Source organism: Anas platyrhynchos, chromosome 23 (genome assembly GCF_047663525.1).
Source record: "Anas platyrhynchos isolate ZD024472 breed Pekin duck chromosome 23, IASCAAS_PekinDuck_T2T, whole genome shotgun sequence".
Classification (NCBI taxonomy): domain Eukaryota; kingdom Metazoa; phylum Chordata; class Aves; order Anseriformes; family Anatidae; genus Anas; species Anas platyrhynchos.
Window position 1 is genome coordinate 2,762,579 of NC_092609.1, and position 18,909 is coordinate 2,781,487.

The 18,909-nt window shown below is 40.1% G+C and overlaps 2 long non-coding RNA genes across 3 annotated transcripts; both read left to right on the forward strand.

Annotated features, from left to right (window-relative positions):
* The first annotated feature begins 26 nt into the window (after positions 1-26).
* On the forward strand, positions 27-4,741 carry LOC139999358 (uncharacterized). The gene is made up of 3 exons (XR_011804742.1): positions 27-377; positions 1,951-2,088; positions 2,192-4,741. It is a non-coding gene; the product is annotated as an uncharacterized lncRNA (long non-coding RNA).
* A 1,252-nt stretch (positions 4,742-5,993) lies between these two features.
* On the forward strand, positions 5,994-18,095 carry LOC119713517 (uncharacterized). Of its 2 annotated transcripts, none has more exons than XR_011804743.1 (5): positions 5,994-6,172; positions 6,700-7,054; positions 10,128-10,289; positions 13,664-13,757; positions 15,767-18,095. It is a non-coding gene; the product is annotated as an uncharacterized lncRNA (long non-coding RNA). The 2 variants fall into 2 exon arrangements; XR_005260737.2 differs by having other exon boundaries at positions 6,824-7,054.
* The last annotated feature ends 814 nt before the right edge of the window (positions 18,096-18,909 follow it).

Below are 18,909 nucleotides of genomic sequence, written 5' to 3' on the forward strand. Positions count from 1 at the left end.
CTTCCTTGGGGTTGATTCAGAGCTTCTTCACAAGATTGTATTTGAAGACGAAGTGCTGCTATGTACATACAGTAAGTACATTTCTTCCCCAAACAGCTTAGCACCCCAACACATGTCATTAAGGACACAAACCACAAGAACTGTTCTATTTCTTTTTTCCTAAAAATCATGCAGCAAAGCCAGGAAAAGAACCCAGTTCCATAGACTTCTCTTCTGGTGTCTTATCCAATGGACCAGCCTTTTCCAGATGCTTACAGCTTAGTTAAAGAACAGTTAGAAAAGGGAGGTGAATAAAAACCAGTTTCTGCTGAATAGTGTGTTCTTTGGTGAGCATTCCCTCTGAATTTGATGGCGTATTTGCAGAGGAAGGGACTAAGGTAAGCAAGGATGTTCGTGTGTAAGCCATTATGAGGCTTGATTCTAACCCAGCAATGAGCAAGAAGTAATTGTTACTCTGAGTCTGTTCCACTGGACAGCCAGAACCATTTCTGCTCTTTGCAGTCAAATAACATAGAAGTTTTAGTTACTACATGGTAAACTAAAGTAAAAGCAAGAAACCCAGAACTAATTTGTTACAGTTTAATGGTGTAATGCATGCTCAGTATTTGTCTAATAGGTAGTGTGATCTGGTCCTTTCAAATTAAGGTCTTTATGTGATACCACACCATGTGTTCCCAGCATGGCATTTGAGGGTAGTGAAGCACTTAGGAAATGTTTGCCCACTGTCTCATGCTGACAGTCAATTCCAGAAGTGCTTTAGAAGTATCAAATAAACCATAAGAACAAGCCCTAGTTAATACTGCCTGGTAAGTTTTAGGGGTTCTTTGTGTTTGTTTTCTGAGCATGGAGGTGTGGGGCAGATATTCCCAACCAGTGAAGCTGACTTCTTAACTGAATTACTGCACTGATAGGGTGATGTTCCACACGTGGAACTACATTAGCCCTGTGTTTCTGAGAGTGAGTTAAAATTTCCTTTTAGGGTTGTGATAGGTGTGGATACCATCTTGTTTTGGCATTAACTTGAATAATCTGCTTCACTGCGTGCACTTGAAAGCATACCTGGTGCAGCTGGGTTTGTATGTGATTGACACAAGTGGTCAAAGCTGGCCTGTGTCTCTGCAGGGTCCCTTCTTTGGCTGCCTAAGAATGAGTATGGCCAGCTTTCTGTCAGCGCCTCACTCATGGCATCTTCTTTATTCCTTCCTTGTTCCTTTACTATTCTAATGTGGACATTAACATCGACATTATCATCTTGACCTCATGTTAGCAGCCAAGTTTAGAGGATCTTTACAGAAGATATGCTCATAATAGCTTATTTTTAGTAGCACTTTGCACTTGTAAAGTTCAAAGGGTTTAATAAATTAAAGGCAAGGTGTCTGTTGAAATTTCTTTAGTGGGGAAACTGAGGCAGACTTTTTCTGGACTGAATGTCAAGTGATGCACATGCTGTTGTAATTGGCTTGCTGCTGGGCTTGTCCGGTCTCTCGATCTGAGCCAATATGCATAAATCTCAAAGGGTGGGATTAGGAATAACAACTCCTACAGGCAGAGTTCCCTGTTCCCTCTCTTACTGTTCACTCTTGTGACCCTGTGACTTGAAAAGGGCTGCCAGCCATAAAAAGATCCTATTTTAGAGAATTAGTCAACATAGTCGCGTAGCTTGGCATTGCATAAATTACACTAAACACTTTCACCTCTGGGTAAACTGTAACAGGAGAGGAAGAGCCAGGAGGTAACTTGAATCATAACTGTTAATGACAAAAGAAAACTTTTAGCTGGCTTTCCAATATATGTTAATTTAGTACCATTTTAAACTTTTCACTTAGGAGTGTTCACCCCTTGACCACTGCTTGATCCGTGAAATTGCAAAGCAAACCCTTTGTTTGCCATTTGGTGTAAGAGCTTAATCTGTTTCCCCCTTCTCTCTCATCCCTCCCCCTTCTTCCCCAGTCTCTTTCAGACTTGTTAGAGGAACTCTCTATTTGATTCAGGCTCTTCTGCCACTGGATTTTTCAGTCAACAGTAAAAACACTGTTTAGCTTTAAAGCAAACAAGCAGCTAGCAGCAGAGTGGAACTCGAGTTCAAAGGTAATCCAAGAGGAAAGGTACTGAATTGTCCCTAGGAGGGGATTCTGGACCCTCACTGCTCTTAGTTTGACTTTTTTATTTTTTATTTTTTTTAATCCACTAGATGGCAACAGACAGCTACTTACAGAGCCCTCTGTCATCACAACTGGCAGGCTCTAGTTCAGGCTCCTTCCATTTAGCTTGGCTACTTTATTTAAAGGTATAGTATACAGTGACCTTTGCTGCCTTGAACTCTGTGGAGAAATGTCTGAGCCATGTCCAATGTACTTCCTTTGTTTAAATAGACACTGTCACGGCGGTGTGTGCTCTGTCATTCAAAGCCCCCGGGGAAGCTCCCCAGTAGGACAAATTTTCTTATAGGTTTTTCAAGCCCTTTGCACATGTAGGATTGTTTGCAAAGGACTGTCATCGGGTGTTTTGAGAGAAAGGACGCCTTTCCAGCTCATCAGCAGTTTTAAGGTATGGCCTTGGGGGATGGCTCGCTGTCCAGCTGCCTCTCTGCCCAGCCTCAGTTTCCCACCTGTAAACGGGGGTTGCTCGTGACTCGTTTTCGTGACGACTGTAGAAGATCCAGAGCATAATGTTGCTGTATGAGTAATATTACTGAGCAGATGTTGTGGTTTTACTCTGTTAGCTTGTTTTTTTTAGAATGTTATATGTGAAGGGAAAAATATGCGAAGGTAGGATGTGAAGGAAAGCACAGCTCACTGAGGGATGTTGTGGAGTGGCAAAATACTATAGCATATATTTAGGATTAAAAAGCCTGAACAATGTGAGAAATGCCTTTCCTGCAACTCCCCTGAAAGGCATATCTCTACCAAGGCATGTTCATCTTCCAAAATGCTCTGTCGTGAGCGCCAACAGGGTATTCCCATTTTGTCTTCAGGTGGACTTGACACTGTCCGCTAGAGAGCAAAAGCTGTCTGTGTGACACATCTTCTGTGTAGGCCTGAGGCCATCATCTCTCATCCCCTGCTCTACACAAGTGCAGGCTAGAAATGGAAAATTCTGCCTCTTTCCTCAGTTGTTTCCAACGGAGATCATCTCATGATTTTTCTCTGTTTAGATTGAGCTGTATGCTATCGCTTTAAAAACAATAGACATTGGGGGGTGGGGGGGATGTATAGCCTTGAATAATTAGACTAGAAAGTGCCAAGGGACATGACAAATGAATCTTCACTGAAAGATTGGCTGAATATTTAAACTGAATGCACGCAGCTGGTGATCTTGTTCTTCACCATGAGGCCAAAACCTGCTCACCTCATTCAGCAAAGTCCTACTGGCTGGCAGGTGAACGAGCCAAGGAGGGTTTGGCCCACACAGTGCTCCTAACCATCAATCTGCTTATGTATGAATCATCTTGATACCAAAATTTCAGTTACTTGCTTAAATCTGCCCAGTTTGGGGGACTCTAGCGGTCAGGGAGTGCTGTGAGGAACTCTGCAGCCTTTTAGCAGCGAGAGTTAGGTTCTGGCCAGGAACCACAGGCCAAGATTTTCAGCAGTGACACTGGATTATAGGTACTGAGTCTGAGATCTTTAAAAAGGCTTCAAACAAGGAATGAAGGCAGCCTTAAGATCAGGCAGCTCTGTTTGTGTCAGGCAACTGATGTATAAAGCACCGAGAATGTTAAACTGTTTTAAAGTGCAGTCATAGCGTACAGAGGTTGCTGTAGGGCTCCTTCCAGACCTGTGTGAATAGCACGTCTTCAATCTTCATCTCTACAGAGCTCTTGCTGGCAATCTGGGAATGGATGGATGTGGTTTTCTTGGCTTTTCTGCCTTGGATGTAATCCTTTCATAAAGAGTTGTTCACAGGCTGAGTAAGGGAAGCTACCTCCTCTATGCCTAAAGAAGAACACTGTGCCTTCAGGGCCCTTAACAGATGGGATCCCCCAGTACATCCGCAGTGTCCTTGCAGTGATTGTACACGTGCTGAAATTAGTGGAGGTTCCCAGTAACTATACACTGAAGCTGTGTAGTCACACTGACATTATGAGGGAGCATGGTCTTAGCATAAAGATATCCATTCTTTTGTTGGGTTCGTGTATCGTGTATTCGGTAGGAAATCAAGGGTATAATAATATCTTGCTTTCTAAGAGTATTAACTCTCTGGTTATAGGAAATAGGGATAATTGTTGAATAAGAAAAAGCAAAGCTGCTGTGTAATTGCCCTATTCCTCATTGTGATGCTGTTCACTGTTAACCACTATGCCCCAACATTTTCTGTGAAATCAATAAAATAAGATTTTATCTTGTTTGAAGCCAGTTAGATTTCTCTACTGTGTAAGCATTGACAGTGTGCTCCTAGGCAAATAGCAGAGCTAGGCAAATAATTTGCCAGGATGAATTATTTTACTCTGCTAGTCTCCAAATTCTGGAATGTGTTTACACGTCAGAGTTTGTGGGTTGCTTTTTGTTTGTTTGTTTGAAGAAGAAATTTTGGTTTTCAGGTTCTTTTTGCTGCATCCACTGTGTCTGTTGTCTGCGCTCTCAAAGAGTAGGTATTATGCTCCAAGAGAGGAGCAACTCCTTCTTGGCTGATAAATGCAGGGACAGTACCAGTGCAGTGTAGATGATGCAATATTGACTTCGTAATTGAAATGTTTGGTTTCACTAGTATGATGAAGCTGCCCCCAATTCAAAGAACTGCCCTGAGAGTTATGCACTAATTAAATTCCATTTAAGCCTGTAGATGATATGATTAAGTTTATTTTTTTTCTGTAAAGCATATTTTTTGCTAAACAGAAAAATTATATTTTTCTGTTTTTTATTTTTCTGTAAAGCATATTTTATATTTGATCATCAGGTACAAGAATTGCTGCAAGAACAATGTGTCTATCATAAAAATGCATTAAAAAATGTGTTAAACTCCAGGTGTTTTGGTTCTTTTACTCCAAATGCATATAATTAATAGGAAAAAAAAAAATGGTATATTCTTCAGTAGGGCCTAACCTTTCCCATTCATGTGAGAATAAATTCTTGGAGTCTTTGCAGTTTTTGTTTTTTGAGTCCAACATAACTTGATTTTACTTTTCTGTTGTGTTCTTATCTGTTGCCTTCTGCTGCAACTGCCAGCAGCCGACTCCAAGAGTAAGTACGTTCTGCTATAATAGAGTTCCAGGTGTTGTTGATATTTTAAATAATGGTTGGAGAGACCCCAAAACTGAAGACAGGACTTGGTGTAGGGGGAATCATGTTCAAATCACTTTAAAAAATAATTAAAAAGTACAAAGCAAATGAGCAAAGGTATCAGAAGCAAACCCCTTCGATGTGGTGAACTCTCTGTAGCACTTGGTGTGAACGTGAGAACCTTAACTTGGTCCCCTGCACTGCCACACATATGGTCTCACACATAATAATGTGACATGCTGCACACTGAGAAAATATTTTGTTGAAAATATGAGTAAAGCAGCATCTTTGCTTTTCCTGGATAATTAGCGGTGGAATATGCAGATGACTTGCTTTTCTTGGAGAGGTTTTGCATAAAAAATACCTTTGTGGTCAATATGGCAAATACAGATTTAATCTGGTCACTTGCTTAAAGCTTTCATTTGCTTTATCTTCTCCATCCAATTGCCACATTCTTTGGGATGTGGATTGTATTTTTTGTATTTAAACGGCTTGGCTATTTTACTAGTAGTTTAATGTTTATTTTCATTGCTAGGTTTTTGTATTACCAGTGGGCATCAGCAGGCTTCCCTAAGTGATAATGCCCATTTCTAGGAAAAGGAAAAGAGTGATCTTGTAAAACTGAGAAACATGCAGTTAGTTTCTATAGTCTTTTCTTTTGTTTGACATCATGCTTTTTTTCCTTTGTGCCTCAGATTCTCATCTCAAAAAACTAGGTTTATTTTAGATTTCTTCCCCTTTTAAAGTTCTCTGTGATTTGCAGGTGATTTGCAAGTGTCATACGATTATCTCCAATGATCTCAGATCTGAAAGGTCCTTGTGAAAAGGAGGAAGAAATAGACATCTGGCCTGGATAGCTCTTGCACGTGAAGATATTTGGACTCTGAATTAAAAAATGTCAGGTTCTCAGAAAGGTGCCTTAGTATCTGGATTTTGCAGCTGGAGTCTGAGGGGTACGTTGCACTTTTTTATCCTTTTTTTTTTTTTCTTTTCTTTTTTTTGTGACAAATGGGAAGGATCACGATTGAATATTGGGTCTTGGTCTTTACCTGCTAGAGGTTATGGATGGAGTTCAAGGTTCAGTAGTTCAGGGAATGCTTTGGTTGCTCAGTAGTGTAGCAACACAGTGATCTGACAGCTTTTTCATTTGAATATCTTCTGATGCCAAGAACGCAGCCATGACTTGAGGCCCAAAACACTGTGTTGGGGTAGGGAGCAGGAGAGAAATTTGGAGGGGATAAGATGCCTTCACCTTCACAGGGCACCTTCAGATATGGAAAGTAAACTCCATCAGTTGGGTCCAGATTTATCACCCACATGCTGTATTGTCTACATGCACAGAAGGGGATTTGTTAGCATTATCGTTTACCTAGGTAGCACTGAGAAGTGTGATATTGTGGAACATATGGGCTGCAATATCATGGCAGAGTAGCCTGTGTGAAGGATGCGGCAGCTCAGAAAATATTCTTGTTTTTGACAGTTTAAATACATGCTGTTTAAAACTGAACTGAAGCAAAACATTTGGATTGCTATGGCTTGAAGAAAATGCTTTACAGGGTCTTGAATAGATTGCTCCCTCCTTCCTAACTCTCACAACATTTCAGTGACTACAATTAAGAATAAACAAATGAAAAAAAAGAAAAGACAAGACAAGGCAAATCCAGAAAAGTTTGTTACTAATCATTGTGCAAGGAAGGAACAATGATGATGAAGCTCACAGCAAAGTGAAGTTGAAGAGTCTTCCTTCCCTGACACGAGTGAAGAATGAACCGAGGGTCTGGTTCTGAAAGCTGAAGAGCCCTTTCTTTGTTGTCCATAACACTCAGGAGTGCGAGGTAAATGCCCTGTGCATATAATCTAATATTCACCTAGAGGCTCAGATCCAAATCTTGTTGGTTTGGAATATCTTCTCTTTATTTCAGGTATAGATTGTTGCTTTCTGAATAACTAGCAAGAAATTTTATGATTTTGAGATGTTGTCTTCTCTGGTGTTTAAGGGTCTTATCCCGTGTCACTGAAATCAGGGGGAAACATGTAGCTCCAGTCCTGTTCTGTCAGTTGTTCGCCACCCATCAGCAAAGCCACAACGCTGCTGAACCAAACTCTAGTTATTGTCATTTCTTTGGAGAATTTGTCTTCACATGCCTTTTGCATTATTGTAACCGACAAGTCTAAGACACTGTCTAATGTTAATTCTGCTCATTGCTGCCAATTATAATCAGAGCTAGTCAAAATAAACAAATTAAACAAATAAACATGTCAAAACATCTCAGTCGTAGAGAAAATAAGCCAAGTCTGAACTCTATCAGTGCTGCAGTGTAACTGATGTGCTGCATATTGTAAAATGTTCTATCACATTTTTCACCTTTTGTTGAGGAAAGGAAAGAAAAGGTGGGTCAGTTTAGAATTACAGTTTAGTTCTACCCTGCTAAGGGGTCTGCAACTGAAACCAAATGAAACCCAAATGTTCTTTTAGCTCCTTCACCCAACCTAATGATCATCTGCTGTATGTTTTAAATGTTTGTGTTTTGGGAACGTTCTTTTCTTTTCTTTTCTTTTCTTTTCTTTTCTTTTCTTTTCTTTTCTTTTCTTTTCTTTTCTTTTCTTTTCTTTTCTTTTCTTTTCTTTTCTTTTCTTTTCTTTTCTTTTCTTTTCTTTTCTTTTCTTTTCTTTTCTTTTCTTTTCTTTTCTTTTCTTTTCTTTTCTTTTCTTTTCTTTTCTTTTCTTTTCTTTTCTTTTCTTTTCTGTCAGATTGCCAAGATACTAAATCATTGTAGGATTTGGACAAGATGCAGGTGAAAATATACCAAATGCGAATATACACTTCAATATAAAACACGCTGTTGCTGTGACATAACACAATCCAAAGTGGTAAAATACTATGCAATTTGAATTAGAAAATAGTCCAGGTTTAAAACCGAAATACATAAAACATGCTTTTGCTACATGGAGGGGACATCTTAGCCTGGATTTGTTAAGAATCAGTGGTAATGGGAGGAGGGGGCATTTTTTTTAGTGGTATGTTAACCTTAAAAATATGTTCTGAGGTTAAAGGAAAAAGCTGTCGCTTTAGACAGGTGGTTCTTGTAAAGAGGTGATCTTTTAAAGTGCAGTCTTACAATGTCAAAAACAACGTCTCGGCAGAGATAAAGCTATAATGCAGGTGATTGCAGGGACTCTTCTGTTGTCTGTCATATAGCTTTAAAATCTGCTTCTAAACTTGCATTTGGAAGGGGACTTGTTTTTTTAATATAAGACACATGCAGCAAATATTTGTTTCAAATAGTTAGCAAGTTGGAAATGAATCCTCAAAATTCAGTGCCCAGAAACAATGGCCTTGCTTTTACAAATCTTAGAATAATCCTTATTATTGTGTGTGATCAGAAGACTAACTTCATGCTGGGAACTGTTGGTGGGACCATGCCTGGATTTTCTGGGACTACCCAACTGCAGGTAGGTGGGATCCTGCTGCGATCAGGTGTGCCAAGACCTCAGGGCACAGGAGGCATGAAATAGAGGCAGAGACGTCCTTAATGCAACATTTAGAGGAATGCCTCAGCAACTGACCATCGAGATTGACGTGGCTGTTTAATAAACACTTGCTTGCTCATCCTCAAACAATGTTGGAAACCTGTAGCAACATTTTGCTCAGCCAGGCAGGAAAATCCAAGCAATTTCCTTGAGGTTTGGGGAATCTTGCGAGGCAGATTGAAGAGAGTGAGAATTCCCCACAAAAATATACAGGACTCTTAACTGCTGAGGTTCGTCCTCCTCTCCCTCCCTTCCCTTTCTTCCCCCCACAATGTTTTTAATGTACATTGGGTCTGGGGAGAAAAGGAACAGTGTGCCTTTGAAATGTTGTTTGCTGAAGACAGTATATAGAGTCTTGGTTATTAACAGCCTCTCACAAGACAGTTATTTTTGGAGTGGCCTCTGAGGAGGCAACCTCTTGGAATCGAACTCATTTATTCTGCGTTTCACTGTCCTGCCATTTCCTGCAGAGAGAGGGGAAAAGTGAAACCACATGTTTTGAGGAGCGAGCGTAGGAAACCCCACCGAAGACAAATGACTGCTCCTCTCCCCTGGCAATTAGTCAAAGCCGGGCTGCGTGCCAGCCCAGGTGTTCCCGACTGTGTATAAATTTGCCAAAGAACAATGAAAATAGCAGCTGATTGTGCTGACAGATTCTTCTGGTAATTTCCTGTTGTTTGGCATCTTCAGGTTACTTTCCCACAATTATGGATCCCGATGAAGTCTGGGGCCTTCAAATCCACTTTTTAACTGGAGACGAAGGGATTGTGTGTGTGTGCGCGCACACGCGGAGCCCTGCTCTCTCCAGCCCCTAGCCTTTTCCCCTAGTTACCAGATGTTTTAATTTAATTCGTTTTGCAAAATACATATTTTAATGAGTCTGAATTTAAAAAACTATTTGCACCTGCATCATATAGAATTTCTTGGCAGTCCCACCATGGCTTTTGCCAGGATTCATGCTTCTTCTATCGCTTAAACCTGCCACTTAGAAGGCTTTCCTCTTGTGCCTCCCATTATCTTCTAAATCAAGGCTGCTCAAGAAACACTCGCTAATGGAACTCAGAGCCTCGAGCTGGCCAGGGGAGGGGGGGAGAGGGATCTGACAGCTCGAGACGCTGACAACAAGGTGGTGTGAAAAGTGCGGGGTGTCTTCAGATGCCAGCCATTGTTTTGGGATCTGGGGGAGAAACGGCTGTCCCTGAAGAGTTCCGAGTTTTATCATCTAGAAGGAGAGAGGGAGAGCCAGAAGGGAAGGCAGACTTTACAGGGATCTTAAAGCTTCATGCAATCCAGTCTGTCAGGAAGTTATAAATACTCATGTGGGTTTTTTAAGCAACTTGATTTTTTTTTCTTTCTTTTTTTTTTTTTTTTTTTCAGTTGGAACAGAGCTGGATGGGCACCAAGGGACATTCGCCCTGGGTCCGTTGTCTCATTTCTTCTCCGCGTGCATTCCAAAGTGAGGGAGAGCAGAGCGCATGGGTCTGTGTTGCTGCAGCATGTGTGAAGAGGAGAGGGAGAATTCTGTCCAGCCTTTCCTCGGTGCGTTTCCTGCTAGTCGAGCTATTCCTAGAATATCAATTCTAAGAGCAACACTGACTTTGGAGAGATTTTGCAAACCTTTGGTGATTTTTTTTTGTTTTGTTCTATAGTTTAAATGTACATTCCATAGAGAAGTGATTTTTGTGATTTAAAATGAATGAATGTCCTTCCGTGGCTAGAGGATTTTTTACTTTTTTCTTGTCCTTAAAGAGGGGAAAATCTTAATTATTTGTGGAGCACATGAAGTAGAACTAAGGCTGATGAAAACTACCCTGTTTTTTAACTCTCTTAAAAAAAAAAGAAAAAAGAAAACAAACAAACGAACAAAAAAAAACAATTACAATTTTCACTAAGTGAAAATTTCTGCCAAATATCTGCTTTCCCTGAAAAAAAATATATGAAAAAAAAAATCTCAGATTCTTTTTGGCTTGGACATATATTTCAGCAGATCATGCACCTTTTCTTTTTGCCTCAGGTCAAGGCAACAGCAACTCCTGGCTGCTCTGTGTTGGGCTGTTCACAAACCCGAAGGGGTCAGTTGAGGTGCTGAGGTTGTGTCCAGTATCCCAAAGGGTCTTTTTCTTTGAGGCCACCAGTTTGATCCACTCCTCGTGTAAACCACTTGCAAAGTGTGCTCTGTCTCGCTGTGCTGCCTGGCTCACTAGGTTTGAAACTATCTGGTAGAGATCTATATTTGTTCCAGAAGGTCTCTGGTTCAAATTCTGCTGACAGCCTTTGCAGGGACCATCGCGGTTCCCTCAGTGATAATGGCTGTTACCAATGAGTGTCCCATGTGTATTTCACTGAGCAGGTTAGGAAAAGGAGGGAAATAATGTTGTGAAACTCCCCCCTCACCCTCTGGTTTTCATCAAAAAATTCTTTTCAGTGGAAATCTTCTCCCAGCTGGAGTGTCGCCTTCTGTTCAAATCCCTAAAATTAGACTGAGAGTCTTCTCTCACTTAAACAAATCCATGCTGTCTGCTTTACGGTAATTATCATTCTGTAGCAGTGGCAAAGGCATGCAGGTTTGCAGAATTCTTTGAAGATGAAAAGCTCTGCGCTCCCCGTCTTGGTCCTGGCGCACGTCGGTAAACAGGTAGAACACATGGGAAAAGAGGCAGGGTTCGAAACGCTGCTCCCCGCAAGCAAAGCTGTAGCAGCAGAGATGTACTCACCAGGCTGTGAATCCACCTTGCAGGGACTATTTTGGGTTTCTGGCTCTGGGGAACTGCCAGCTCTCTACCTACCCACTCAGCCCTATTCCAAGCCTACTGAAAGCAATTAGAACTTTGCTGCTAATTGCTGAAGTGCCTGGTGTTGTCCAAGCCCCTCCATCTGTGGTCCCACCTTGGAGCACATCTCTTCCATGTGTCCCTGAACAGTGTCTTTCTCTTTTCTCTCTGCTCTTTCTCCTTTCTTTCTCCCTCCTCTTCTCCCCTTCTTCATTTTGGACTTGTAGTGGGTCAGGCAGACCTCAGGCAGGGTTGTTACCCCTCTGATGAAGCAGTGGATAGAGGAGGTTTGTTTCTGTTCTGTATCTCCTGTTGACCAATAATTTTTTTCCACCCATCATTTTTTTCTGCCTTATTTTTCCCATTTCCCCTCTGTCTGTGTGGAGGCTTTTTTTCCAGGACAAGGACATTCTCTCCCAGTGCTTGTTTTGTTCCTGCAATGAGAGAAAGCACCGTTCCATCTGAGACTTCTGTGCACTGCAGCATATTTCTGATATTCCAAAGACTTTAAACACTTGGATGGAGAGAAATGGAATGTGGATCTGTCCGGATCTACCCCTTTTTCCTTTGCAGACTTCCTACATGGCTTTAGACAAGTCATTGTACACCTTTCCACCATCATTTTCAAATCTGTGACACAGAGACAGGGGCTCTGTCCCACAAACAGCTTTAAAATCTACAGAAGATTTTTGCCAGAGCTGAACATTGTTTTATTAAAACTAATTGAAAACATACATGTTTAGGACCTGATCCTAGTCAGTCTCATTGGTTCAATTCCTTGGCTATTAGCTTTAACCTTAAAAAACGCAACTTGGTGAACAGTGGTGCATAATGGGTCATAAATTTGCCCCGAGATTAACAACCCGAACAGTCAGAGCTCTTGTGAAAAGAAACCACTATAGCAGGTGGTTGGCAGAAGTTGAACCCTGGACTTCGGCACCAACAGAGCCTTGTGTGAATCGTGCTGGAGGTGTCGTTTTGTTAACTGGCTGCGGAAGCAAGCTTTTAAAGACCATTCCAGCCAACCACAGCAGCTGAGGAGGTGACATGTTCTTTACAAGTATTTTACTTTCACCAACTGGGATTTTTATTCGTGTTATAATTCAGTGAAAATGTTGCTTTCAGAATGTCCCAAGCTGCCCAAGGAATTTGATCACCCAGTTCCTAATAAAATGAATGCAACTGGAAGCCTAAACCCTTGTGGATGCAGTAAAATTAGTATTGGTGTTTTGTTCTTTTTAGATAACAACCTTGCTTAACTGGGAAATGGGGCAGAAGGAGCTAAGTGGGGCCCTTTGTCCAAATAAATTTGGTGTTTTCTGAGAAGTTTTCTAGTTTTAAATTGTGCTTGCCATGTAATTCTGAAAAGCACACATCACCTCTCCAACAAATAGCTGTCTGGGTAGTTAGATGCAGATGTATTTAGCAAAATATCTTGATAAAACCTTCCTTTAAAAAAAAAAAAAATGGTATAAAATGCAGCATTCTGGCAGGTAGTTAACTTGTCTTTCTAGAAAGAAAAGTAGAAAGAAAAGGGGAAAAGGCATGCACTTCCCATTGTCTGAGTGGGACAGCACACCACGTTGTAAAACAAACTTCCTATACTCTTCAGTTTATGAGACAAGTATTTATGGCCATGAAGAAAAGAGTGGATGATCTCTCCTCATTCTTTTCCCAAGACTGTTATCTTTGGATCAAGCCAAGAATGCCGGAACACATGGGGAAGCATTGTCTTGGCAAAACCAGGGCTGTTCCAGGTAAGGGAAGGAAGATCAGGGAGGCAGTGTGTACTGCCAGGCATGAAGTGATACTCTGTAGGGTTATCAATTCATCTGGCTGTTCCAGATTGTGGAAATGCTGCCCAGCTTTTTTTGTACGGGTACATCACGCTACCCCCAGCCTCTGGATTTGCTTCAGTGCCTGTCTTGTCTCGATTTTTGCCTTTGCTCTGAGATGCATTGATGGGATTTGATTTTTCGTTCTGTTGCTGGGGATTCTCCTCATTTATAGATTTTAAAATTGGGAAAAGTGGGGATGGACGAAGTAACTGCAAGGTTACATTCCTCAGTAGAAATGCTGACTGCAGTGAAATGTTAAATCTTAATTGATGTCTGAATTCCAATTTTTTTTTTTTTTTTGTAGGCACTTCCAAATAAACTGTTGGGCTCCTTGCAGTCTAATTCACTTCTCCTGGCATTCCGTGTTCATGTTACAAGCTCCTCTGAAAGAAGATGTGGTAGGATAATGTCAATGCTCTTTTCTCATACTTATCCTCTTCACATAAGGGTAAATTTATAGAATCTGACTTAATTAAAATGGAGCCTTTTCTGTTAGATTCTGGGAAAGTTTTTACCACTACAACTGGACAGGTATAACTTCTTTGTATATACGCTCCTCCAAGGAGATCCATAAAAGAGTCATAAGGGAAGAATAGGTTCCACAGGGGAATTTATATTAGTAGAATTATTCAAATTCATCCATTGGCTTATGCTAGCATAGCTTTTCCATGTAAACAAGTGACTAATGATTAGTCTCACAAAGTAGGTAGGAATGCTAATACAGATATTTTAGTGTTGGTTTTGGTATCATTTTGGAAACTCCAGTCTAGTGAAAATGAAGAAAATTTAGGCCCCTAAGTGACCACAATTTTGAAGCCCAAATTTTTCAAAACAAGTGAGTTTTTTAAGAAGAAGAAGAAAAAAGGAAACTTCTAAGGGAAACCGAATAAAGGTATCATAAAGAATAAAGTACAAGGTAATCTCACAGTAGAAGGACAGCGTCTGTCTCATATGTGGAGGTGCCACATACTGCAGCTGCTGTAGCACTAAAGGCTCAGAGGCACAGACTGCTGCAAGCTGATGGTGGTTAGGTGACAGACAAGTTTTGATGTTATTATTTTCTGTTTAGAACTAACTTTGTCAAAATCTAAACTTCTGTTGCAAGCAGATCAGTTGCTAAAAACCTTTCTTAAAGGAAGACTTCAATGCAAAAATAATTGAAAAAATCCTTCTGGATTTGATGCTGGCTTTTTAATGTCTTTCAGCCTTAAGAAGACTGTTTTCTTCATGGCAAATGAAGCTTCCTTAAATAATGAAACGAATCCTTTATCCCTCACAAACTGATAGCAATTTCCATTCCAGATCCAGATCATTTTAGCTGTAGAATTGGGTGCATGATTGTCACTGGTGTCCTGGGGGGGGGAGATTAAAATAGAAGTCCCAGTCTTGTAAGTGAGACGTATTCAAGGTGTGGTTGTCAGAGATCCTAGCCAAGGCCTGCAACTTCTGATTTTTCTTAAACAACTTTTAAAAGAGGCTCATGTAAAATATGCTACTAACAAGTAAACGTTCAGAGGACTCATTCTAGCTTTATATCACTCTAAAAAGGATCAGACCCTTTCCCTCTCTGTCTGTCTGTGTTAATGTTCTTCCCCTACCTTTCAACCTCAGGCTTATGACCTCTGAATACAAGCTCAAAACTTATTTTTTTTTTTTTGTTTTTAGCCCGTGCCTGCATTTCTTCAAGTCAGTTATCATGTGTCGCCTGACAGATGAGCTCCTAGAGCACTGATAGTTCTAAGAATATTCTTTTTCATTTTTACTCTGTTCTGTCTGAAAAACAATTTCTGGCCTCAGTCTTGGACAGAAACCTTGTGTACAGACAAAACCTGGCTGTAAGCTCAGTGAATGTCTTTAATGGTGCAATCTTTTAGGTTTGCTACTTCTGATAAACATTTAGCTCCTGGTTAAGAGTGAATGTTCCTGTAAATCGGAATGGGAAAAGTGCTTGGGTTTGGTTTGATGTTCCATGTGCGTTGCACTGATCTCCTCAGGTACAATCATGGGCAGCCTTTCATTAGCTGGGTAGCTGATCCTTGTGCTATCCCATCTACTGAAGAGCTTGTTTGGGGGCTAAAAGGTGGCACCCAAGCAGCAATCAGCTTCTGTTGGGTTAATTCAGTGCTAGTTCCACTGCCACTAGTGCCGGATCCTCAGCAGGGTTATAACAGGTATCATAGCAATCCCTCTCCAGGCAGGGTTTCTGTGAAACTGATGCTTGCAGCTCAGGTGTGGCTATGGGTGGAGAGGCTCAGAGAAGTGAAACTTTAGGGGAGGAAAGCACGAACTTATGGTCAGGGAAGAATGTCTGAAAGCTTCCTATATGGCTGCTGGACCTGTCAGGCTGGTGAAACTTTATGCCAGTTAACGATGCTCTAACTTGTTTTTTCTCTCCACTTGCTTTTAGGTGATGTGCTGTGATCTGCTGAATGGCCTGAGAGCATCGCGGTGTGGTGTCCAGCAGCTGCTGCTTGTCACCCACGTGGCAGCTGGACTTCACTGGAGCACAGAGGTTCCCCTAAGCACTGGTTCTGAAGCACTTTGCGACGCCTTTAGGGATAAAAAAGATTGATGGTATTTTAATGGAAAATCTCAGAGCTGAGATTTTTTTTTTTCAAAGTGAAAAATTTCACTTTAGGTGAATCTGTTCCAGGCAGTCCGGTTTGACATATCTTAAAGGGAATCGGTTATCAGTAAGGCAGGTGTTCTTCAGTGTGTTTCGGCCTGGGTCCCTGACAATCATTACTCATGACTGGAAATCTTGTTCCTGTGCTTTAAATTTTCCTTTTTTTTTTCATTTTTTTTTACCCTCTCAGTTTTTGAAGCTAAGCAGCCAAATGTTGGGAATTACTAGTCTCTTGGAGACTCGGAAGATTTTCAAATGGTTTTCATGTTTTTTGGAACAGCTTAAATTTGGCTGATCTCTTTTAGTAGGAATTCCAGGATTTATTTTATTTTTTTTTTCTTTTTACAGTTATGAAAAACAGGTTTGCTGCCTTGGGGGAAGGGAGCAGGATGAGGAAGGCAAGGCAGGGAAGAAAAGATGAATTTATTCTGACTTTATCTTTATTTCAGTCTCCCAAGTTAAATTCTACACTGTTTCACTGAGGCCAGCTGGTTTTAATCATTTCAAGAGAACACTATTTATTAAGTGTCTGTTTCAGGCAGTGTCAAATCCTTCAGCTCCTTCTCTATTCTCCATTGTAAGCAAGAACATCAGTAGCCCAGGTGGGCTTTGAATAGCTTCAGAAAGTAGGTAGGTGAGAATCTATTTATTACTTACTGTAGATCTCAGTAGACAGAGACTCCAATTAAGGCAGGAAACTGACATACTTAGCCAACTCTTTCCAAACAGAGGATGCAAAATGAGTGAATAAAAATTAAATAAGGCGATCTAAACTTTTCTGCATTTCCTTATGCAGTCTGGAACCATAATTCCTTTGTGATTTTCTTTTCATTCACTTAAAAATGCAAAAAATGTTGAGGAAGCATATTATGTTAAGCTTCACCAAAGCACAGGTGATATATTAAATAGTGTAGAAGTCCATGATCCAGTAGATAACCTTCAAATTCATTTAGTATAAGACTTGCCGCCTTCTTGTGCTACTGAAACTGCTACAGTCAACACCATTATGCTTTAAGATCAAAAGCAGATTTACAGCATCTCAATTTTAGAACCCTGAGTAGTATTTTGTATTCTAATTTGTCAATATCTGCATTCAAATCCATTTTGCTCTGTACACAGAAGAAGCGTAAGATGTTGAAAGATCATATATTGTAGTAACAAATGTGCAGATTGTGTATGTATTGAACAGCCCGAGGAAAGTTTAAAAAAGAAAAAAAGGTAGGTAAATTACTGGTCAATTTTACACAACTCTAATGACATCTAATCTACAGTAGAATCTACTGTGCCTCTCATAACTCCTGCTTTCATTCTGAAGTAGTAGCTAGAAGTATCAGCCCAAGGTAGTTACTGGAATCTCATTTAAAATAATTTGGTTGGTAGAAGTAAGTTTCTGTTGAAATATCTTATTGTTTATGTAACAGCAGATATAATTGGAATTTCAACAATTAGCATATCTGTTTTCATGCCAAGACTGGTTAAATACAGGAGAATTTTTTTTTTTTTTTTTTTGTACTTATCTGTTGAAACTTAGATATTTCTGTAACATTTCAACCCCTATTAAATTGCTTTGAAAACAACACCAAAAAAAGGGGAGGAAAAAAGAGGAAAAAGACCCACCCATCATCAAAATTTTAAACTCTGGGTGCTTTCCAGTGAACTGTTCTTGAATGAAAACACTACTCTGTCTTCAGTTAAACATTGGCTCTAACGTAGACAAATTAACACGTTCAGTTACACTGCAAAAATCTTTAACTGTAGGAGAGGGGGAAAAAAAAAACAACAAAGAAAAGAATGATCATAATCATTAGCATTTATATAGCAGCTCAGTAGGAATATGTGATTGTTAAAGCACAAAATGCAGCAGCTGGTACTTGAGGAGGAAGCAAAACTGTAAAGGTACTTCTTGATTTTTTTTTTTTTTTTCTGGAAAACTTGCAGAACTCTCAGTTACTTTCATGAAGCTCTAATTTTGGCCAGACTACGGTGCGATACAAGATGGTGTGTATTCCTTCCCCTTGCATCCCTTCAGTTCCTCCAAAAAGCTATTTCTTCAATTAAAAATAAATTTAAAGATACTGTATTAGAAGATTTCTTTAAGTGCTTTCCCAGACCTGTGTTTTGGTGGTTTCTTTCTACATCTGTTACTCAAATATAAATTCTCTGTTTTGAAGTTAAGTCCTTGACTCAGGATTTGAATGCTTTCCCAAGCTTCAAAATGCTTAAAATTCAGCTCCAAATTTTCTGCAATTAGCATTATGCTTCAATCTGTGAAATGCTTGCATAAAAATCAGCAAAGCTGTAGAAAGAGCAGCATAAAATCAAAGAAAAAATTCAAGTATCGACAGAAAGACTCTTTCAAGGACTGAGGAAAACAAATGCTGATGGAGGCATTTAATTAATTAACTTTTAATACTTCAAGTTGGTGTTGGTAATATAGGTGATAATTAAATTTTAAGACAAAGTTTGAATTGGTGTGGAGATTAACTGCACTGAAGTCATTTGAGCTACAGCCGCTGGGTTTATACTCCAGCCCCTTTGCTTTCAAGAATCAGGTGCAATCTGGTTTTCAGGAATTCGCAGTACTCTTAACTCCCAGCAACTTCCGTACGAGTTGAAAATGAGCCCAGCAATTCTTACTGGAAAGTCTCCCTCTGACAGATCCCCAGCTGGTATCCGTTTGAGCATCACCTACAAGCTGAGAATTGGCTGAAGCCCATGTAAGAGGGTCAAACATTTTTATGCAACCTGGTTTTTAGGTTTGCTTGTGGTTTTTTGTTTGTTTTGTTTTTGTTTTGTTTTATTTTGTTTGCTTTTTTTTTTTTTTTTTTTTTTTTTTTTGTAAGGGATAGCTGTAGTGATCCAGGACCACAACAACATATAAATTACTGGAACACATCAGCATGGTGAAAGGACTTCATTGTTCA